The sequence below is a fragment of the Topomyia yanbarensis genome, chromosome 3 (assembly GCF_030247195.1).
Source record: "Topomyia yanbarensis strain Yona2022 chromosome 3, ASM3024719v1, whole genome shotgun sequence".
In the NCBI taxonomy this organism is placed as follows: Eukaryota; Metazoa; Arthropoda; class Insecta; order Diptera; family Culicidae; genus Topomyia; species Topomyia yanbarensis.
In genome coordinates this window covers 46,096,300-46,119,024 of record NC_080672.1, presented here as the reverse complement: position 1 = coordinate 46,119,024, position 22,725 = coordinate 46,096,300, and the positions used below count along the sequence as shown (strand labels likewise).

Sequence of the window (22,725 nt, the reverse complement as noted above, 5' to 3'; positions counted from 1 at the left end):
TGCAGCTTCTCGTTTCAGTCGGGTGTAAAGCTCAGCCACCGTTTCAAATGTTCTCCCAATAAGGTCCATGTCATCCGCAAAGCGTACAAATTGGCTGGATCGTGTAAAAATCGTGCCTCGGTTGTTGAACCCCTCTCTCCGCATAACACCTTCTACTGCAATGTTAACCAACGGACACGAGAGACCATCACCTTGTCTTAGTCCCCGGCAGGATCCGAATGGGCTTGACAGTTCACCCGATATCCTCACACCATTTTGCACCACTTCCATCGTCGCTTTAATTAGTCTTGTGAGCTTCCCGGGGAAGCCATGTTCGTTCATAATTTTCCATAGCTCTGTGCGATTGATGCAATCGTATGCCGCCTTGAAATCGACGAACATTTGGTGCGTTGGGACTTTGTATTCACGGCATTTCTGGTGAAGATCTGGTCTGTTGTCGAACGCCCGTTGACAAAACCGGCCTGATAACTTCCCACGAACTCATTTGTAATAGATGATTGGCTTCGGAAGATAACCTGGGATAACACTTTGTAGGCGGCATCCAGGATGGTGATCGCTCTATATTTCTCACATTCCAGCTTGTCACCCTTCTTATAGATGAGACAAATAACCCCTTTCTACCACTCCTCCGGTAGATGTTCGATTCTAATTATCAGTGTGTGCAGACAAATGGCCAGACTTTCCTGGCCCATTTTGATGAGTTCAGCTCCAATACCATCCTTACCAACTGCTTTATTGTTCTTGAGCTGTTGAATGGCATCTTTAACTTCCCCCAGCGTGTGAATAGGCTGGTTTCCATCGTCCGCCGTACTGACGTAGTAGTGTCCTCCGCTGCCTTGGCGTTCTGCATACGTTTTTTCTTTTCCGATATCGGTTATAAGAACCCATTGTCAGCGAGCATGCCGCAGTGAATATGAATTTAAGTATCTGCAAGAGAATCTAACCGAAAAGTAATCTATAGTTTAATGTACCTAAAAGACATCAGGTTCAAAAAATGAAATTTCTTGGTCTATTTCAGGCAAAGTCATCAGTATGGAACACAAAAAGAATGCTATAGTTTTGTGAAATTTTAAATATAAGTTGACTGCAGATTTGTCTCTAATGTCATTCGAAGTTAGGTGTTTGACGGACGGAGTATTTTTTCGGGAGACTTTAAGAAATCAGTAGACCCTTGGTATTTAAAGGCGACGGACGGAGGATTGTTCTGGTAGATTGTATGTATACCTGTTTACTGAGCTGACAATTTTGTTTGGGAATTTGACCCGCCTCTGCGGTTCAATCTTTCAACGACAGCTATATTTATTTCCGATGATTGAAAGCTTGTTAAATACCGAAAGACCCGATTTCTAAAAAAATTGACCGAAGTTCGTTCGTGTTTGACTACCACGCATTTTATGTGAGCATCCATTTAGGAGACTGTATATTAGGGTGCCAATGGCTTGTATGGGAAAATAGTAACCATCGAATTTTATAACCAGACACCTCGAAAAAAGTCTCTATGCAAAGCTTTAGCTCAATCAGACATGATAAAAAAGTCGGACTTAGTCAATTTTCCGAAAATTTTCACCCGTGAAAAAACACTAAGAACTCTTTTAATATTAAAAAATCGTAGTTTTGATGCAAAATGGCTTAGATGGTCAAAAAAACGTCAAGATTTAGCATCATTCCGAATTTTTTTTGTGTGGATAGACTTTACTGGACTTGAAAATATTGAAGTTTGGAAAGTAAGCTTTAAATTCTTTTAGTGCAGACAGCAATAGAAATGTAGAAATCGTCGGATCTTATATCATCACGTGATTTTTGTAAAGGTCTAAAACTTTTATATTTTCGAAAATAATATCAATTTTTTTTTTAATTGTTAGCAGATTTCGACGTTTCATGCATATCTAAGACATACAAAATATTAAAAGTTATATTTCCAAACTTAGGTCGTCGCAGAAAGGCCTTTTTTCGACATTATTCCAGATCTCAATATTTCATGACATTATAGGACATTTTTTCGAGTGATAGGGACTTTTTTGGATGTGCTATATCGGTATATCAAAACTAATATATTGAGGAGACTATTTTTAGGAACTATGACCTTTTTTGTGAATTGCTCATTACGGTACATACATTCGAATCATCAGTCCAAGTACCATCACGACATTCTGGTTATGTCCCAGATATTATCTACCCATCGTTTTGCACATGCGAGTAAAACAAAGCTACGACTTATTCAGCGGTAACAGATATTTTGCCCAGATAGGCTCAGAATTGTGAATGAATTTTATGAATGACTACCACGTCTACATGCTCACTCACAAAGTGTAGTCACTGATTCGAGTTTGTCATGCTTGGATCTACTGAAGCACGGTGTTATTTCAAACACCCCTTACTCCAATGAGCAAAAATTTTGAATGGCAATTGCACTGGATGGGACAAAATGGTGTGTCCTCTTAAAATTCGTGTCAGCTAACCTTTGGCAGGAGAGTCCACATAACCATTCTTGCGTACAAAAAGCGTCCGACCAATGTGAAGCATTCCCTTAAAAAATGCTCTTAGTATTGTTTTACAGAAATACTAAAAACAGCTGCGCCACTCTCGATTACAAATCATTATGCTCACTTGACTCAGCCCAAGTAACAATTGTGGTATTAAGGCACTCTTAAAGAGCCTCTTAAAACTTAGATTGCACTTGTAGCGTGCAATAAAACTCTAAATGCCTACTGGGAGTAGCGTGACTCTGATTATCTTCACGTGTGGACATCTTTTATTGCTCCGAAAACTATAGGCAGGTGAGATTACTTATAAAGGTTTAAATTTTTCTCCTGGGAGGCCGTCAAATATACCAGCTCGAAGTAGCTTTGACACAATGTCTTGGAGATAAAACAAGAAATTTACAAATCTTCTACGAACTCCAAAAGTCTCAACCAGAAATTCAACTTAGTGCAAAACTCGTTGATCACTGGCATCTTTGTGATATTACGGAACCCTTCCTGGCATCGGGAAATTTCAGCCTAGCGTAATCTTCTAGCGCCTTTGGTAGGATCTCAGTTGTGCACTACTTTGGTGTTTACATTGGCTGTCTTTTCCAGTTCGATTTTCGAACAATAAGTTAGTGTGTGCTTGGAAATGGAACTCCTCTCATGACTTATCCTATGATTTATTCTCACTTGTTTTATAAAATAGAATACGATTTCAGCGCCCCTTAAGTTTGGCGCCCTTGGCGAGCGCCAACCCTGCCAACCGCATGCTACGGCTCTGGACGTACAAAATGTGGGAGTGTCTTCTTACAATCAGGCTGCCCAAAACGCACATAGTCCGCAGTCTCGAGATCCACGACATTATGGTCTTAATGGGAATGAAACTGAGTGACGAATTGCCTAGAGCAATCGTACCGACTGACTTCGTTAGTCCATAAACCAGGGGCGGATCCAGAGAAAAATTTCGAAGAGGGTCTGAACTACCGATTTTGAAATGTTCAGTTAAATAACATCATTAAAACTTCAACAGCATGATAGCCATCATTGCTGGCCGCCCCCATCTTCCTCGTTCACGGCGAAGGATAAAGGGTAAGATAGACGGGAAGTGTTGATGCTCTATCTACTTAACGGATGGTAGACGATTCATCAGGCTCTTCCATAGGTGTCGCGGAGTTGTTAGCTTGGAAGGGTATAAGGTCTAGGATTCCCTTCAAGCAAGCGATGCGACCTGTAAAGCATAGTTTATTAGGTAGTTTTTTAGTTAGTCTTCAAGTACATGATCACTCGAAAAAGAAAAGGTCTTGTTTAGTTTTTGGTTCTTTTTAAACTCCGGGTAGCCGGCTACCGAGAGTATCCTATGTTTTCTAATCAAAAGCAATTTGCACTCCACACGGTCGACCGTGGGAGTATTCCCTAGAAAAGTTAATCTTATCTGCGTATTGGGATCACTATTTATTGCAACAGTATTTAGATAGATTTTACTATTCCTTCTCTACGATATATTTAATAGGTTGAAAAGTACCGAGTGATAACACGTTATACAGACAAAGAGACAAAAAGAAAATATTTCCTATTGTACTATTCATTTTTACGGTACTGTTTTCTTGATTAGATTTGTTCGCACCCTCTCATTTTGCTACTATCGACAGAAGGCTGATAGCACTAAATCGTCGCCGGTCTAAGCGCCAAATGTCATCAATAGACTTAGACTCGCGTGGAAGCATGAGATAGGAGACTTGTGAGAAGTAAAGAGATTAGAAAAACAAAGAGACCGCATGCTCCGTCCGGAATCCGAACTCAGCTATAAGCTTCTACAGCTGAATTGAAACTCCAAACGGAACATGGCGTCCCCTTGCCATTCTAATTTCTTTAGTGAAAACAATGTAATCTCACCGTTTGACGTCCGACTATCACGCCTCCAATTCCGTTCCTCATTTAATAAAAATCAGTTTTGATGGTCAAATTTGGTTTTGAATGATTTTGAACTTGGAACAAATGAGCGACCGAAAATAAATGTCGTAAGGACAGAAAATGCTTCGTAAAACCCGTTTCAAATATATTGGAATATAAAAACCGGATATAAACTTCAAGCATAAAAATCGGACTGGGATATTCCTTTGTAAGAGTCGGGTAAAAAAACTTTCAGTAAAAAACCAGAAAGAAATACATCCAATTCTTACAAAGTAGTTTTTGTTAGCCGACTTTTAATCTTGAACATCAAGATATACGGATGGTCCTACGAGCGATTTATTTATTTTTAAACGATTTTTATACTGGAGGTTCACCCTTGCCGAGTTTTACGGGTGAGAACTTTTTAAGCGATTCTTATGCTGAAGGACTTCTGTCCGATTTTTATGCTTGAAGTTTATTTCCGATTTTTATATTCTAATATGTTTGAAACGGTTTTTGCGAAGCATGTTATATCCTTGTGAATTTTAATTTCGGTCGCTCAAATCTAAAACTGAAACTAATTGAAAAATTTTCAAAAAATTTAAAAAAAATCGGGGGACCCACAGGACCCTCCCTCTGGATCCACCACTGTCATAAATAGATATACCAAGGTCAAACAATCCATAAGATTTGTTCTTGGGGTGCGTCCAAACGTAAAAACGTTCAAAAAAAATTTGCCTGGTGTGAATCTGAAAATGTTAAACAGTTTGTTGCCTTTTTCTAACCACAATGGAAGGTTTCTAGTTAGATAACTCAATGTCTCCAAATTTGATAGATTGAGTGAAGTTTTTCGTATTTTTGATAACGAATAAATGTCGAATGACATAGTTATATGACATATCTCGTCAGGATTTTCAATTGTTGTGTACATCATTTAAACTGAACCAAAAGTTATACCAGATGCACAATGGTTATACGTACTATTATCTAGCAAAAAAATCATATTCGTTTTCACTCCATAAATACATTAAACTAGAATTGCAAACTGCCATACGAGGGACAAACATCCATTCCACATTCGTGATTACCCAAACCGTGAGAAATCGAAACACTGAAAACTGCTACAGGAAGTGGCCCACGCTTGAACACCAGACAGTTATAATTGACGTCATAAAGCGTGTAATTGATGCTTGCGTATTCACAGCGGGTGAAGGTGGCTGCTATTACTTGGAACAAATTAACCGGTCCACATCACGAAGGCCATCCTCATATAGTAGCGAATCTCTGTAGTTTCATGCATATGTAGAGTATGGAGGATGGTTGGTGGAACGAATCTACTCCATGTGTCGTGTGGCTGACGCAAAAATAACATGGTTTTGCATCGGAAGCTCGATAATCCTAAATATTCACATCTGGTTCTGGTACATCTATTTAATAGGAATGTTTCACTTTCCGATAAATACCTACGATGTCATTATGCACTTCTGAAGCTGACTAGGTGAGTCTGCTTAGATATTCGCAGCTTCGATTTAGTAAACAAACCCGCGTGGCGTTGCAGACAGGGACCGAAGCAGGAATGTCAGGTGCTTTTAATTTGCAACGGCAGTCAGGCAGACACTCCAACGCAGTGCACGTAACTTGCAGTCAGCTGCGTACATCATCCACAGGCCTACACCGCGATAGCATTAGCATTGGATTCATTCAACTCGATACCAAATGGGCTGTCTTTTGAACTTTGGTTGATGCACACTTGTTTGCAAGTTGAGGGAGAGAGGGAGCAGCAATAAATTGTGCCAATGATATATTCGAATATGTATATATTCAGTTTCTAATGCATAATGGGGGGCGTGCGTGACTGGTTTCGGTTATTAGGAATCTTATCTCATTTTTTTCAGATTTTTCCAGAAAGTGTTTTTGCTTGAAACACTCAAAAATGTACCCAAGTTTCGTCGTCGTTTTTCCCAATATCCAAAGTTCCGAAAATGTGTCCCAAGGTAATCGGTTGCCAAACTCTTTACTCAATTTGACGATTTTCCAGCTAAGTACTCACCGCAGTCGGTCTAATGAAATACAGACCGTGCAATTGATTCCCCAACCGGCGCGACGCGGCAATGTAATGAGCTGTACGTATCCACCACATTCAATAGCATGACGGCGAACAAGTACAACAGAAAGAAAACAGGAAAATGAAGACAGCATGGCAATCCGCAATTTCTTTCCTACAAATGATGCATTAATTGGATAAGTTTGATGATGGTTCGATAAGGTCTGACTGCAACTGGATGGTTGTCGGTCGATGAGTCTGAAGAAGGCTCATGTCATCACTCGGAAGCTTATTTTTAATCGTATCGTATCGTTTATGGTTTGTCTGGGGAATGCCATGCGAATTGGAGGAGTATGAAATTGACAAATAAGATCTAATCGAAATCACGATAGAGTTTTTGAGACATGTTCTGTCAAGTAACTCCAAGTTCCTTTATTATTTCATATACTATATAATTGTGATACACATCAAAACATAGTATTATTCATAACTCTCCGAGCTCTCGATCGAAGCAGTTCGTTTTCTGGTGCTGTGCATAAAGTGAACAAGAATAAATTGTCAGTGAAGGTCAACCATTGTTCGAGGCAGTCTTTGTTCGCCGGTGCCCAGGCTGGTGAAGTGAATACCAGAATAGCCGGAATCGCCGCTATATAAGCTAAGTATTCTTTTTTTTTTTTTTTTTCTTTCATTTCCCTTTCCCCGATCGGTCTCTACTTCTGCCCTTTCCCCTGAATATAAGTTTCATCTCTCGTTTACACCACGTGTTATCCTCGTGCCTAAATGGCCGAGGGCGAAGTAACATTGGATGGGAATGATATTCCCATGGATATACCGGATAAACCCGAAATTACTCCCTCCCCTGATTCCCCCAGTCCTCCCCGTATTAAAACATACCCAGCCAGTTCGACTGGACCCTGGGTGGTGTATTTCCGGCCCAACACGAAATCGCCCAATATTCTAGAAATCTCACGGGAGCTGACTGCCAACTACCCGTCCGTGGCTCAGATAACACGTGTTCGAGCTAATAAGATACGCGTTATAGTAAATGACCTCGACCAGGCAAACCAGATTGCTCGCAGCGAGCGTTTTACGAAGCAATTCAAAGTGTATGTGCCTTGTAGAGTTGTGGAGATCGATGGGGTCGTCGCCGAACCGGGTCTAAAGTGCGAAGACCTGTTGAAGTACGGGGTTGGCTGCTTTAAGGACCCTTCACTTCAAAAGGTGAAAATTCTGGAATGCAAGCAATTGTATTCCGCAAAAACTGAAGATGATAAGACAACTTATTCTCCGTCAGACTCGATTCGGGTGACTTTCTCCGGATCTGCTCTTCCCAACTATGTCCTCCTGGATAAGGTTCGCCTACCTGTTCGCCTATTTGTACCGCGGGTAATGAACTGCAGCAATTGCAAGCAACTGGGCCACACAGCCACTTATTGTGGCAATAAAAAACGGTGCGGCAAATGCGAGGGAGAGCATGAGGATGACGCTTGCGGTGGAGAAACTGAGAAGTGTATTTACTGCGGGGGCCCTCCGCATGCTCTTAAGTCATGCCCGGCGTACAAGCAGCGCGGGGATAAAATTAAGCGCTCCCTTAAGGATCGCTCGAGGCACTCTTATGCAGAAATGCTAAAGAATGCTTCGCCATCTGTCCCTTCCGAAAATTCCTTTGCTCTTTTGGCTGGCGTTGAGCAAGAATCTGACGACCCACAAGAGGGAACATCATTGGTTAACCCAGGGGAATCCAGGAAGAGGAGAAATCCAGCCTCCCCTACATTGCCTCGTAAGGGTGCCAAGGTGTCGTCCACTCAGAGTGCGCCATCTACAACCAATAAATCCAACGGAAGTGATGCACAAAAGCCGAAGCAATTTGCTCCAGGACTTGGAAATATTAATTCTAACAAGGAGTACCCACCACTTCCAGGGACACCAAAAACCCCAAGTGTCCCCTTTTTTCAAACAGATACTCAGTCCAGTAGCGGACTAATGAAATTTTCTGACATAGTGGACTTAATTTTCACAGCTTTCAATGTTACTGATCCTCTTAAAAGCCTTCTGATACGTTTTCTCCCTATAGTGCAAACATTTTTGAAGCAGTTGACTACTAAATGGCCCCTCCTTGCAGCGATCGTATGCTTCGATGGCTAAGTCATCGAACGAGGTCACCGATTCGATCACTGTTCTACAGTGGAACAGCAGAAGTATCCTCCCGAAAATCGATTCCTTTAAATTTTTACTAAATAGTTTAAAATGTGATGCTTTCGCATTATGTGAAACTTGGTTAACTTCCGATATAAATCTCAACTTCCACGACTTTAATATAATTCGTCTGGATCGAGAAAACCCCTATGGAGGAGTACTTTTGGGGATCAAAAAGTGCTATTCTTTCAACCGAATTAACCTCCCTTCGACACCAGGCATTGAAATTGTCGCTTGTCAAGTTTTAATCAAAGGTAAAGACCTCTGCATTGCTTCCATCTACATTCCTCCTAGAGCCTCGGTAGGGCACCGAACGCTTTGTAATATCACGGAATCCTTACCGGCACCGCGGCTAGTTCTGGGAGACTTTAACTCGCACGGTACGGTATGGGGCTGTCTTCATGATGATAATAGATCAACATTAATCCAAGATCTTTGCGATAATTTCAACATGACCATCTTAAACACGGGAGAAATGACGCGGATTCCTACACCACCAGCACGCGCAAGCGCGTTGGATTTATCTCTATGCTCGACTTCGCTACAGTTAGATTGCATGTGGAAGGTGATCCCTGATCCCCACGGTAGCGACCATTTGCCTATCGTGATTTCAATTGCTAACGGTTCAAGACCATCGGAAACAATCAATGTATCGTATGACCTCACACGGAACATTGATTGGAAGAGTTACGCGACCGCGATATCCGTTAAAATCGAATCCACTCAAGAACTTCCTCCGGAGGAAGAGTACAGGTTTTTGGCTGGCTTGATTCTCGACAGTGCGAATCAAGCTCAGACTAAACCAGTACCCAGCGCGAATACCCATGGACGGTCTCCCACCCTGTGGTGGGATAAAGAGTGCTCAGAGCTGTACGCGGAAAAGTCCACTGCATATAAGGCCTTCCGGGAAGACGGGTTACCCGCTAGCTATCTACAGTACGCGTCGTTAGAAAGGCGAATGAAGAGTCTAATGAAAGCCAAAAAACGTAGTTATTGGCGCCGGTTCGTCGACGGGTTAACGAGAGAAACAGCGATGAGCACTCTTTGGGGTACGGCTCGACGTATGCGTAACCGTAATAGTACCAACGAGAACGTGGAATATTCAAACCGTTGGATATTTGCTTTCGCCAAGAAGATCTGTCCGGACTCTGTCCCGGTACAGAAAACGTACCGCGCCGCGTCTCCTCACGATACCGCGAACGAAACACCGTTTTCGATGGTGGAGTTCTCACTTGCTCTCTTATCATGCAACAATAACGCCCCAGGGTTAGACAGAATCAAATTCAACTTGCTGAAGAATCTACCTGACACTGTAAAAAGGCGCTTGTTGAATTTATTTAACAAGTTTCTTGAGGGTAACATTGTCCCTCATGACTGGAGGCAAGTGAAGGTCATCGCCATCCAAAAACCAGGAAAACCAGCCTCCGACCACAACTCATATCGGCCGATTGCAATGCTGTCCTGTATTCGGAAGTTGTTCGAGAAAATGATCTTGTTTCGCCTCGACAATTGGGTTGAAGCAAATGGCTTACTGTCAGATACACAATTTGGCTTCCGCAAAGGCAAAGGGACGAACGATTGCCTTGCGTTGCTTTCTACAGAAATCCAAATGGCCTATGCTAACAAAGAGCAGATGGCATCAGTCTTCTTGGATATTAAGGGGGCTTTTGACTCAGTTTCTATCAACATTCTGTCAGAGAAGCTGCACCAGCATGGTCTTTCACCAATTTTAAATAACTTTTTGCTAAACCTGTTGTCTGAAAAGCACATGCACTTTTCGCATGGCGATTTAACAACATCGCGATTTAGCTACATGGGTCTTCCCCAGGGCTCATGTCTAAGTCCCCTGCTCTACAATTTCTACGTGAATGACATTGACGATTGTCTTGCCAATTCATGCACGCTAAGGCAACTTGCAGACGATGGGGTGGTCTCTGTTACAGGGCCCAAAGCTGCCGACTTGCAAGGACCATTACAAAATACCTTGGACAATTTGTCTGCTTGGGCTCTTCAGCTGGGTATTGAGTTCTCCACGGAGAAAACTGAGTTGGTTGTTTTTTCTAGGAAGCGTGAGCCGGCGCAACTCCAGCTTCTATTAATGGGTGCAACGGTCAACCAGGTTTTCACATTTAAATATCTCGGGGTCTGGTTCGACTCTAAAGGTACCTGGGGATGTCACATTAGGTATCTGAAACAGAAATGCCAACAAAGGATCAATTTTCTCCGAACAATAACTGGAACATGGTGGGGTGCTCACCCAGGAGACCTGATCAGGTTATACCAAACAACGATATTGTCGGTGATGGAGTACGGGTGTTTCTGTTTCCGCTCCGCTGCGAACATACACTTCATCAAACTGGAGAGAATCCAGTATCGTTGCTTGCGCATTGCCTTGGGTTGCATGCACTCGACCCATACGATGAGTCTCGAAGTGCTGGCGGGCGTTCTTCCGCTAAAAAAATCAATTTTGGGAACTCTCATATCGATTGCTCATCCGATGCGACATTCTGAACCCGTTGGTGATTGAAAACTTCGAGAGGCTCGTCGAGCTTAATTCTCAAACCCGATTTATGGCCTTGTACTTCGACTACATGGCACAGAGCATCAATCCTTCTTCGTACAATCCCAACCGTGTCCGTTTCCTAGATACTTCTGATTCTACTGTATTCTTCGACACATCCATGAAGGAAGAGATTCGTGGAATCCCGGACCATATACGCCCGCAAGTGATCCCCAATATATTTTATAATAAATTCCGAGAAGTCGACTGTGACAAAATGTTCTACACTGACGGATCAAATCTCGATGGGTCCACTGGCTTCGGTATCTTCAACAATACTATCACCGCTTCATTCAAGCTCAATGATCCCGCTTCAGTTTACGTCGCAGAGTTAGCTGCAATTCAGTACACCCTTGGGATCATCGACACTCTGCCCACAGATCACTACTTCATCTTTTCGGACAGCCTCAGCTCTATCGTGGCTCTTCGTGCGATGAAGCCCAAAAAGCAATTCCCATATTTCCTGGGGAAGATACGGGAGTCCTTGTGTACGTTATCTGAAAAATCTTATCAAATTACCTTTGTTTGGGTCCCCTCTCATTGCTCTATCCCGGGCAATGAAAAGGCCGACTCATTAGCAAAGGTGGGCGCATTAAATGGTGACATATACGAAAGACCAATCTGCTTCAACGAATTTTTTAGTATTTGTCGTCAGAGGACACTCAACAGTTGGCAAACCTCGTGGAGCAATGGTGAACTTGGACGATGGCTACATTCCATTATCCCAAAGGTATCAACGAAGCCTTGGTTCAGGGGGATGGATGTGGGTCGGGATTTTATTCGTGTAATGTCCCGACTTATGTCCAACCACTACACCTTGGATGCGCATCTGCGGCGTATTGGGCTTGCGGAGAGTAGTCTGTGCGCTTGTGACGAGGGATATCACGACATCGAGCACGTTGTCTGGGTATGCGCCGGGTACTTGGACGCCAGGTCTCAGTTAAAGGATTCCCTTCGGGCCCGAGGTAGACCACCCAATGTCCCAGTCCGAGATATACTGGCAAATCGTGATTTCCCCTATATGTCCCTTATTTATACTTTCATAAAAACGTCAAATATCCCAATTTAGCCCCTCTCTTTTTATTTCTCGTTTTAGAAGCTTTCTCTTGCCTTGTGGGACCGATCAGCTCCAGACTGCAACTATGTAACCGCCGTCGTACTTACCACTACGGAAACTGAAGCGAGAGCGACTCAAGGTCCGATGACTTTTGAAGGATTCCCCGCGGGTCCGAAGAATACCATCCGCCAATCCGACCTACTAGACTGAGGCGGTAATCTTTCGCTGATCTCCCGTTTGAGCGAAAGTTGCAAGTTTTGCTCTTCTCTCCCGGTCACCATCTACGCTTTCTCTCCCCTGTCCTTGATACAACTGCTTCTACAGCCCCCCTCTGAATATCTTGACCAAGCATAAGTCTCCGCTAAAAAAGTTCAAATTTGTATTCTGTATTCCTAGTTTTAAGATAGTTGTAATTTTACCTCTTTGTTAAAACTATTGTCCCCCATCTTGTAAATAGAATTGTATCCCTAGTCTTAAAACACCTGCGAATTTTCTCATAAATATTTGTTCCCCCTTTTGTGTACCAAACTATACTGTTAGTTTTAAGATAACTGTAAATATTTCCCAAAAATTATTACTATTGAATTCCTTGTTTTAAAATTTTTTCATAAAAAAAATCTTTCGCCCCCACTCTTGTATATAGAATCTTATTTCTAGTCTTAAGATAGCTGTAAAATTTTTCTTTTTTAAAAAAATATTTCAACATTGTAACCTCCTAGTTTTAAAATATACAAAATGTAAAAACAAAAGAATTTGGCACCGCCAAGCTAACGCATTTGTGCCTATCAAATAAACGAAATGAATAAAAAAAAAAAACATAGTATTACTCCAAATGTTTTTTTTTGCTTTTGATGTATCCCATTAACCTTTGCACAGTGTTCTTTCCAACTTTTTTCGAAGCACTGAGCCACTTGAAACGAAATTCTGAGATCGATTATTCTGCCCCACCAAACTTCTTTAGATTTTCCTTCACAATCGACCAGTATGTTTCGATCAGACGTAGACGAGTGCAGTTTGGTAGATTACAATCCTCAGAAACATAAACTATTTGTTTCTTTTCATACCAAGCAATCGTGTCCTTAGTGTAATGGCAGTGTCTAAATCTGGTCAAAGCAACGTTTATGTTGCACGTTTATTCAGGAAAGGTAATAGCCAGTTTTTGTGACACTCCTACCCATAAATTTCACCGGTTACGTTATCTGTGGCTACGACTGTCTGAGATTCCAACCCACAAGAACATATAGCTTGCCAAACATGATATTTTTCAAGAAATTTTATTTTGTATATGCGTTTTAGTTGCTCTGGAGCATCTTTCCGATCAACTGCAGTGTAAAATTCAGGTCTGAAAAGATACTTTTTGAAGCAATATGTTTCAACATCTAATAGATCACACGACTTTTTTTTGTGAAATTTTTTTCGTGAAGCTTCCTGCAGCGCGTTTTTACAAAATTGTGTTGTTTCACCTTATGCTCTGGATAAATTTAACATTGCAACTTAATTCTTAACTGCTCCTATTAAGATCTTCAGACTTGCTTAATAAACGACGAGGACCCTTTTTCCATCCTAAGGTTAAGTTGGCCATATTCTCCACCACTTCCAACCATTCTATTCTTTCTATCTACAGGTAGATAATCTTTATATCGGTCAACGATATCTGCAATCGTTGACTTAAAGGGGGGAGGGATAACGGCAAGGGTTTCAGCGCGAAAAAAAAACATTTTTTTCGCTATTTTTTTGGAAATTTGGGTGAAGCGAATTGATCAAAACTTTTGTAAATTATAATGTATCATTTCAATAACCTTCTGTAATTTTTCCATGCAAAAATTTCGACAAGCGGCTCGGTGACGAAGCTTTTTGTAGGACGTCTCTGGAAAAACACGATTTGCGGTGTCAACTGCCATTCAAAAACTACTTAACCGATTTACTTCCAACACATTCACATACACATTCTATGTAAAAAATATCTAACACGTACGTTGAGTTTTCGAGATAGCTACATGGCTCAATTCGTTAGCTTGACGGAGCCATTGATGTTGTATATGTTTACAATATGTAAAGAAAATATAAATAATCAAACCAACTTAATCTACCTAGCAGTGAGATGAGACGTTTCTTACACATATCACTGTTGGATCATTTATTAGTTTGCAGAACTCATGTGAAGTAGGCACCCAACTGTTTCTAGTCCTGCACGCATAAAACCTCGAATAAACTGAATCTATTATAGAAAATCAATAAAAGAACGAAATAAAAAATAAAGCGGAAAATGAAGAAAAGGTTTTCAAATACATAAAATAAATAGAACGATTATTATAAATCAAAATAATTAAAATACATAAATCAAATTAGATTAGCTCATTGAATGAAAAATTGGGCAATATTCAAAAATGCTTATAAAATAATAGAATAAAATTAAATAAAATTAAAATTAATTAAATTAAAGAAATGAACAAAAAGAATCAAATGAATTGACAATCAAATGAATCAAATGAATTAAATGAATCAAATGAATCAAATGAATCAAATGAATCAAATTAATCGAATGAATCGAATGAATCGAATGAATCAAATGAATCAAATGAATCAAATGAATCAAATGAATCAAATGAATCAAATGAATCAAATGAATCAAATGAATCAAATGAATCAAATAAATCAAATAAATCAAATGAAACAAGTAAATCAAATTAATCAAATGAATAGAATGAGTTTAATGAATCCAGTTAATACAATGAAACTAATAAATGAAATGGATAAAATAATTGGATTTAATGAAATGAATAAATTCATAAAATAAAAAATAAATGAATTGAATAAAATGAATAAATAATACAAACGAATTAAATAAACAAAACGAATAGAATTGATAAAATTAACAAAAAGAAAAAAAATTATAAATCAATGGAAAAAAATGAATTGAGTCAAATAAGTAATTTGGATGAAAATAAATAAAACTGAAAAAATAGTCAGATTATCAAAATGAAGAAACTACATAAAATGTATAAACTGAAAAAAAACAAATAGAATGCATAGAATGAAAACAGTGAATAAAATAAATTAAATGAATGATATGAATAAAATGCGCGAAAAAAATAAACTGATCAGAGTGAACCCAAAGAATGAAACGAATAAGAGATAAAATGAACCCAAATGAATAAGAAGAATACTTAATGAAATAAACAATTAAAAGATAATGAAAAATACTTAAAATTAGTAAATTATTCAAAATTCATAAAATTATCAAGACCAATGAAATCCATGAAATGAAGAAATAGAAACAAATACTATTTAGAATGAAATTAAAATTTTTGATTAAAGTAAACGAATAAACAGAATTGTACGAATTTGAGAACCATTGTATCAGAAACTTATGAAATGTATTTGAAAATTCCATTATCTGAAAAAATGGCTTATTAATATACAATGAACTTTCTAGGGTTTCCAATTTTTTTTTCACCTTTTCGTTTTCGTTCTTTCTTTCTTGATGGTGTCGTTTAAGATTATCTGGGGTTTCGACTTTATTGATGGACCTCAATTAGCATTCAGGAACCTGGAACATTGTCAAAGTTGTCTTTTTGGTCACATGCTTCCGAGAAAATGATTTTTGTACAGAATACGTCAATACGCGCAATTCGAAACAATAAAGTACGACAAGGCCACATGTGCTTTCAAGCGCCTTAAACAGAGAGCGACAGAGGGAGAATGCGATTCGTGAATGGGACAGGTAGATATTTTTAAGTTTTCGTTTGCATTGAAGTAAATAGTGTGAAGTGTTTAGGCTACGTCGATAGCACAAAAGTCGTGCATTCAGTCTCTTTTCAGTCATCCTTATAGCTTGAATATTGTTTCATTCGGAACTCTCGTTCAGGGAATATGGATCAATGAGTCCTATACAAACCAATACTATGAAAAAGAAAGGGTTCAATCTATCAGGATGGCGAAAATGTAGTCAAATCAACCAGATAGTCCAATGCATAAAATCTGATTATAATCTCGGAGAACTCAAACGAAATTTGTACTGAATTACCCAAAGCCTCTCTACTCATTATGACTGCCATTGAAACACAAATTGAAGTGTACTCAGTATAGAGCAAAAATGAACGACGGAAAGTTAGAAGACACATTGTACTTGCATCCCCCATCGAAAGTGGGGTCTTTGGGAGACTTCTTTTCACGGATCTAATTCGTGGATATTTTTGGACTTTGATCCATTATTTTTCATAATATTTCATACCAATAACATAAATATGTATTTTCAATAATATCATCACAAAAAAGGTATTATTTCTTTTCACATGACATATTTGAGCATGTTTCATTCAAAATTCAATAGGGATACGATGAGTTTAAATAACGCACGTGGAACTTCACTTTTCAAAATTTTAATCTTCGAACATCCATATCACCCAGTTAGGTTAAATATTTTTCTGAGAAAGCCATGAAATTTCTTAATTATAGTGTATATAAAAGCTCTGAATTGAACAGAATTAAATTAGAGTTAATGTAGTTTTAGATTTTTGGACACCTGCTTACCCATAGTGCAACGTTTCGAACGGTATGAACAATTGGAAATAGTTATAGTTTTCTCATAATAGAAACGTTTCGCAAATTTTCTCGGGAGTACAAATATTTTTTTTGTCAAGTATTTAATATTTAGCTTGTTTTCTCGAGTGGGTCTCTTCTACACTAAAGTTCGAAAAACTATTTATAGGGTGACAGAAGACAAAAAATAGTTTTATCTTCTCAAACCTCACACATGATTGGACATTAATAAATATTTCAGAGTAGCAGAAAATCTTATCACTTAACTTAGGAATTGATAGAGAAACAGCAAGAAAGATGTGAGTCGTGACAGTTGCCACGAACACGAAGGAAGAAAGAGACTGAGAGAGAGAGGGTGAGAGCGAAAGAGAGGGGGCATATGAGAAATGGCAAATGATGGTTAGTGCAGTGACCTTATATTTATACATAGGTATATTATGCGATATATTTATTTTTTACACTCTTATTATAAATAATGCAACTAAAAATTTTTGCGCCATGACCAGTATAACCTAAATCTTGCAAAAAAAAAACTAAATTTTCGCTAGAATTTTGGGATTAAAAATACAGTTGCTCTCGATGATACTACGAGTAAATCTTTTTTCTCACTACTAGGTGGATTACTTGATGATCTGTGAATTAATATACAATACTCTATAGGAAACGGTCTCATTTTTAGTTAGTGGAAATTGGTAAGCAAGGAATAACAATACAAACTGCTTAATATCTCCGCCGCTCGTGAACGGGTTTTGACAATCTATAGATTGCTAGAAAAGTATTTTATAAGCTTTCTACTGCATTGTGGTTTATGCGGCTTGATCACTTTGTTCGAAAGTAATTTGCTTAAAACATGTTGTGTTTTCACAAAATCACCCATATCTCAGAAAGTAAACAAAAATAATAGTGTCAATCTGTCACGTTGGGCCCTTCATTTGAAACTAGTTTCATTAAAATCGGTTCTTCCATTACTGAGATAATTACATGACATTAGTGTACATACATTTATCCATACACACATACACTACACACACACATACAAACATTGTCCCAATTTGTCGAGCGGAATCGATTGTTATGTGAGACTCGGCCCTCCGGGCCTCGGAAAAAGTTTTCAAAGTTTGAGCGAATCCTATACAATTCTTTTGTGAGAAATGTAAAAATATATGTTCATTATGTTGACTATTTTCCAAAGTTGTTTATAATCACAATAACTAGCGGTTGAATGAAGGAGTTTCAATTTCAACTATCGTTAGTAATCCAATTTCCAAAAACCCATTAAAATTATTCTCCCAAAAATTATTTTTGAGAAACAATCGCCAACATTCTTAAAAAAAAGTTTTCCTAACATTCTTCATACAATCACTGAAGACTGCTATAACATAATAATTTTTTTTCTAATCCCATTATCTTCCATTAAGCGATTCACCAGATATCATATACATCGCAAGAGATGAAAAGAAACCACGTTTTGGGACGAAACCTATATCTCCGTTGAATGTGAAAATGTTGAATAAGTGCCTTATAATATACACAACGTCATTATGAAAAGCTTTGATAAAAAAATGATGAAAATTTCTTAACTTCTTCAACTACATATACAACCCCGTAATCTATAACTTATAAAAATTGATATATTGAATATGAATTATGACTATTACTTGATAGATGATCAAAATCTACACAGTAAAGATTCATGAATATTATTTATAACGTAATTTGTACATTAATTCAATAAATAGTCCCATAAAACTTAATCTAATACTATGTTTCTATTCAAATTGTCATAAACAAAAAGTACGTCACTCATAACACAAAGCTAGAGCATATCTCAGTCAATATTATTGCAGAAGATTAAATCTTATCAAAGCAACAAATAAATTTCCTCTACTCAACGATTTTTTCAATTACATGAAAATCGTGTAAATTTCAAATCACATGTAAAATAAAGAGATTACGTAGCACATTTCTTACACTCAAGTAAATGTAAATTTATTGGTTTTATTCGAACTGTGTATAATAATCGTCTATTGTTTTCATATGTTCAAAAATGATATTCATTTTACAAGTGGCATAAAATTACACCCTCAAATTCCTTATTCTCAGAGATGTAAGAGAAATCTAATTACTTGTTTTCCTTGTAAGGCCCAGTACCTCAAAGCAAATTAGTAAATGGATAAAAGAAGATATTGTGACAAATAATAAAACGGATATTAGCAACATTACTTAAACTTATGCCTATTTCAGATATGGATTCGACTCGATCTAGGTTTTCTCCAATGGTTTCAAAATTCATTTAAAAATAACAGTTTCGAGCGAGCCTAGAGCGACTAGGAAATAGACACTAGAATAACACAGAAGGATGGTCAAATGTCACAAGAGAAAAATATCATCAATCACCGAGTCTGAAGCAAGCAAGAGATAAGCAACAGCAAAAACCACACTGACCTTCTTTCTAATTCTGTCGATGAGCCACCTCGTCTGCTTGCTCGTGACAATCAGACAGTCTCCAAAATCTGCATCCTCTTGCCAACCCCTCGGACTGGCGGAGAATCAGCGGTTTTTCCAATTGCAAAAGAACGAGCCACCTGCCACCAAACAACCAGCTCGCCGCAGTCTCGACGGCTATAGATCCACATTTGGTCCGCGACTCGTGTTAATGCCGTCCACCCCGCACATACATATTTCTCAGCTCGCCACCGAAAGCTGGTTTTCTGGTTCCTTGTTCAGCAAACAACATCCACTATTGCACACTCACTCTCCTTGCACTTTGCATCTCACTCACACCGATACTCGCTGAGATGTTACTAAACGATGCAATGCACTTCAAAAAATGTGCGATAATTACAGTGAAAAGCATCACATTCCTCTTCCTTCCTCCGGTATGGGGGGTTTGTGACTACTTCACTCCATCTGCTTTGGTGCACTGCATTTCTTCCATGCAGCTTATGCTACGGAGAGGATTCATGCACAGCAAATTTCGGTTTACTCTCGGGGGAAAACAAAAATCGATTCTTTTGTTTCTTATTTTTCAAAATTGAATTCGTGAAAAAATATTGCAACAAACTTGATGAAAGTGAATTATGTAAAAATATGTTTTGCCAGTATGTATGTACCTTTGCCTTCCATCATCCAATCGAATCGTTTTATTATTTACAAGTCACCAACAGCAGTCACACACATGAATATCTCGGGAGAGCTTTCAGAGAGCAGGTTGACACTTTGCGATCAACAGGTTCAGTTGAATATGATTTTTTTTCCTTCTTTTTCTCCCTCAGCTGCTGTCACACACCACCAGAAGTAGACAGCTTTGAACTAACGATTATAGCATGATGAAAATTTTGCATAGCATTTGTGAATTTACCAATTTTACGCTATGTACTTGGGTTCGTATTCTTGGCAGCCTTTTCTTCTTATTATAACATTTTTCAGTGTTAAGCAATAACCAGCTGAGCGGCGACGATAACAGCAAGCAAAAAAACAAAAAGAGTCACTGCACTGCTGCTTATTTATCATACAAAAAACGCAGCATAACATAGTAACCACTGAATGAAAGTGGCAAAATGCAACTTTCGCAAAATGAGCGATGAAAAATGCGCTTTTTAATTGAATATCGATAGGAGCTACCCATAGACATAGGCAAGAAAAACACTGCACTAACAGGCAAACACTTTGCACACTGTTGCACTAATAAACGCCACTAGCTGCGGGAGGTTTTTCCAAAAGCGTAAACATAAAGATAAAGAAAACATCAAATTGTACTACCAACAGAAAATTTCAACGAAAGACTTCACTAGTGCAGCGTAGACAAGCGACGAACCTTCGCGCACGGAGAGTGTAACGTACACTAGTCGGGTGGTTGGGGCTAACCGTGGCCCACAGCCGTAGTGAAACCAACAAACTCCAAGTCCGCGCGCTGAGTGAGAGATCCACCAACAGCCGAGCGAATGTTGCTCGTTCGGCTCGAGAAAGGAGCTGCATGCATTTGAACACAACCAACCATACTACGGCTGATGTGAGCATGGGGTACAACAAGAAAAATGAATAAATACACATCAGCTGAAGGCAGGAGAGGCACACCACTACTAACTTACTCACTGATCGGAGAGTGGTTGTCGCGGTTACCGCGACAATGCCATGCCATGAGCGCACGTATGGTTTGGCAGCCTGGGCCACCAGGGGAAGTTGCATAGAAACAGTCGACACAAGTAACTACATGCGAATGTTGCCACTCGTGCAAATCACATCCAATCCACGATACGGAGTATGGTTGGATGTTAGCTGTGAATGGGGGTTTGGAGAGATTGAACAATAGTGTGATAATTCGACATGTAATTCCACTGAAGCAGATAACTGATAAAATCGCATATGTTATTGAGTATAATTTTTTTTAAACATATGTTAAAGCATAGATGATAGTAATTAATTTCACTATAGTTACAATTGCCTTGATCTGCCATGATTGAGTGTAAGACGACGGAATTACTCGTCGTATGATCGAGCCCCAGCCAGGAAGTATTCCAAGTGATCAGCAGGATCGTAGAACTAGGCATGCAATTATCCTGTACATTAAGAACTGGCTGCGAAGTCTGTCGAAAAGGAATGTTCTGCTTCACGGAATGAATGGAATGCTCCACTTTGCATTGCTCGTATAAATCAACATTCTGGCGTTCGTGGTATGAAGGTCAACGGTAAGGGAATACAGAAATATTTGACCAAGCGCGAGATTCAACAAATTTTAATAACGTGTTCAGTTTGGTTCTTAATTTTTTTAAAATATTTACTACAATTCTTGAAAACATACTATTATGCTAAATCTAACCATTATTTCACAAAAATTTATAGTTCGCGGGACTCGAGTACTGATACACAACCATGCACTGCTAGGCCACATGCAAAACTGACTCAGACATCACTTCGTTAAAAGTTTAATAACTTCTTTTAACAAAGCCGAATTTACTAGCAGTCTTCGACAAAGTTGTAGACAATTAAATTATCTTTCTTATTTTCACTTACAGTGATAATACGATGCATACAGTGCCACCTAGTGGCGAAAATACGAACTAGTGAGTTTTCTCCATGTAAATTGTTGAAAAATCCCATACAAACTTCAGGCACGTTGGTCCGGTAGTAAGACTTGTCCGATTTGCTTCAAATTTAGAGCAAGTACTCCTGGTGGGACTAGGAATCGACTCAGGGGTGGGCCGATTGAGTTTTCAAAAATTCATCATTTTTCTGGGCAGTCTAGTGAACATAGGAGATGCCTACTCCAAACTATTCTCCGCCAAGTCTGGTATTCCGCAAGGAAGTCATCTCGGACCACTCATATTCAGTCTCTATTTCAACGATGTGGACTATCAGTTGAAAGGGCCCCGACTGTCATATGCAGACGACCTAAAAATCTTCAACACTTTCAGCAGATGGTGTGAAAACAACTGAATGATTATGAACCCAACGAAATGTTCTGTGATATCGTTCTCTAGACAAAAAGATCCCATTGCGTTTGAATACAACTTGTCAGGAGCTCTGTCATATGCAGACGACCTAAAATCTTCAACACTTTCAGCAGATGGTGTGAAAACAACTGAATGATTATGAACTCAACGAAATGTTCTGTGATATCGTTCTCTAGACAAAAAGATCCCATTGCGTTTGAATACAACTTGTCAGGAGCTCTTGTTCCCCGAGTGAGCTGCGTCAAGGATCTAGGAGTGGATACGAAACATACATTTAAGAATCACATTTCGTATGTTGTTGGTAAAGCATCGCGAAGCCTGGGCTTCATTTTCCGTACGACTAAATTCTTTGCAGATATTTATTGTCTCAAAAGTCTCTACTGCTCACTAGTGCGCTCCAAGCTGGAGTATTGTTCGCAGAGTTAAAAATATTCAAATTCATTGAATGAAAATTGATCATATTCAGCCGCATTCATTTTCAATATTCAGTGACGCAACTGAAAACGTCAAACGAACAA

The 22,725-nt window shown here is 39.0% G+C and overlaps 1 protein-coding gene across 23 annotated transcripts in view; it reads right to left on the bottom strand.

Annotated features, from left to right (window-relative positions):
- The window catches only part of LOC131693868 (uncharacterized), a 293,335-nt gene extending 272,681 nt beyond the window's left edge, over positions 1-20,654 (bottom strand). For 11 of the 23 annotated variants that reach the window (XM_058982095.1, XM_058982092.1, XM_058982114.1 and 8 more), the window contains exon 1: positions 19,200-20,654. The gene's annotated coding sequence lies outside the window, so the exon portion shown is untranslated. The remainder of the gene's footprint in view (positions 1-19,199) is intronic. The other 12 variants (XM_058982101.1, XM_058982104.1, XM_058982100.1 and 9 more) reach the window with 6 other exon arrangements.
- Between the last annotated feature and the right edge of the window lie 2,071 nt (positions 20,655-22,725).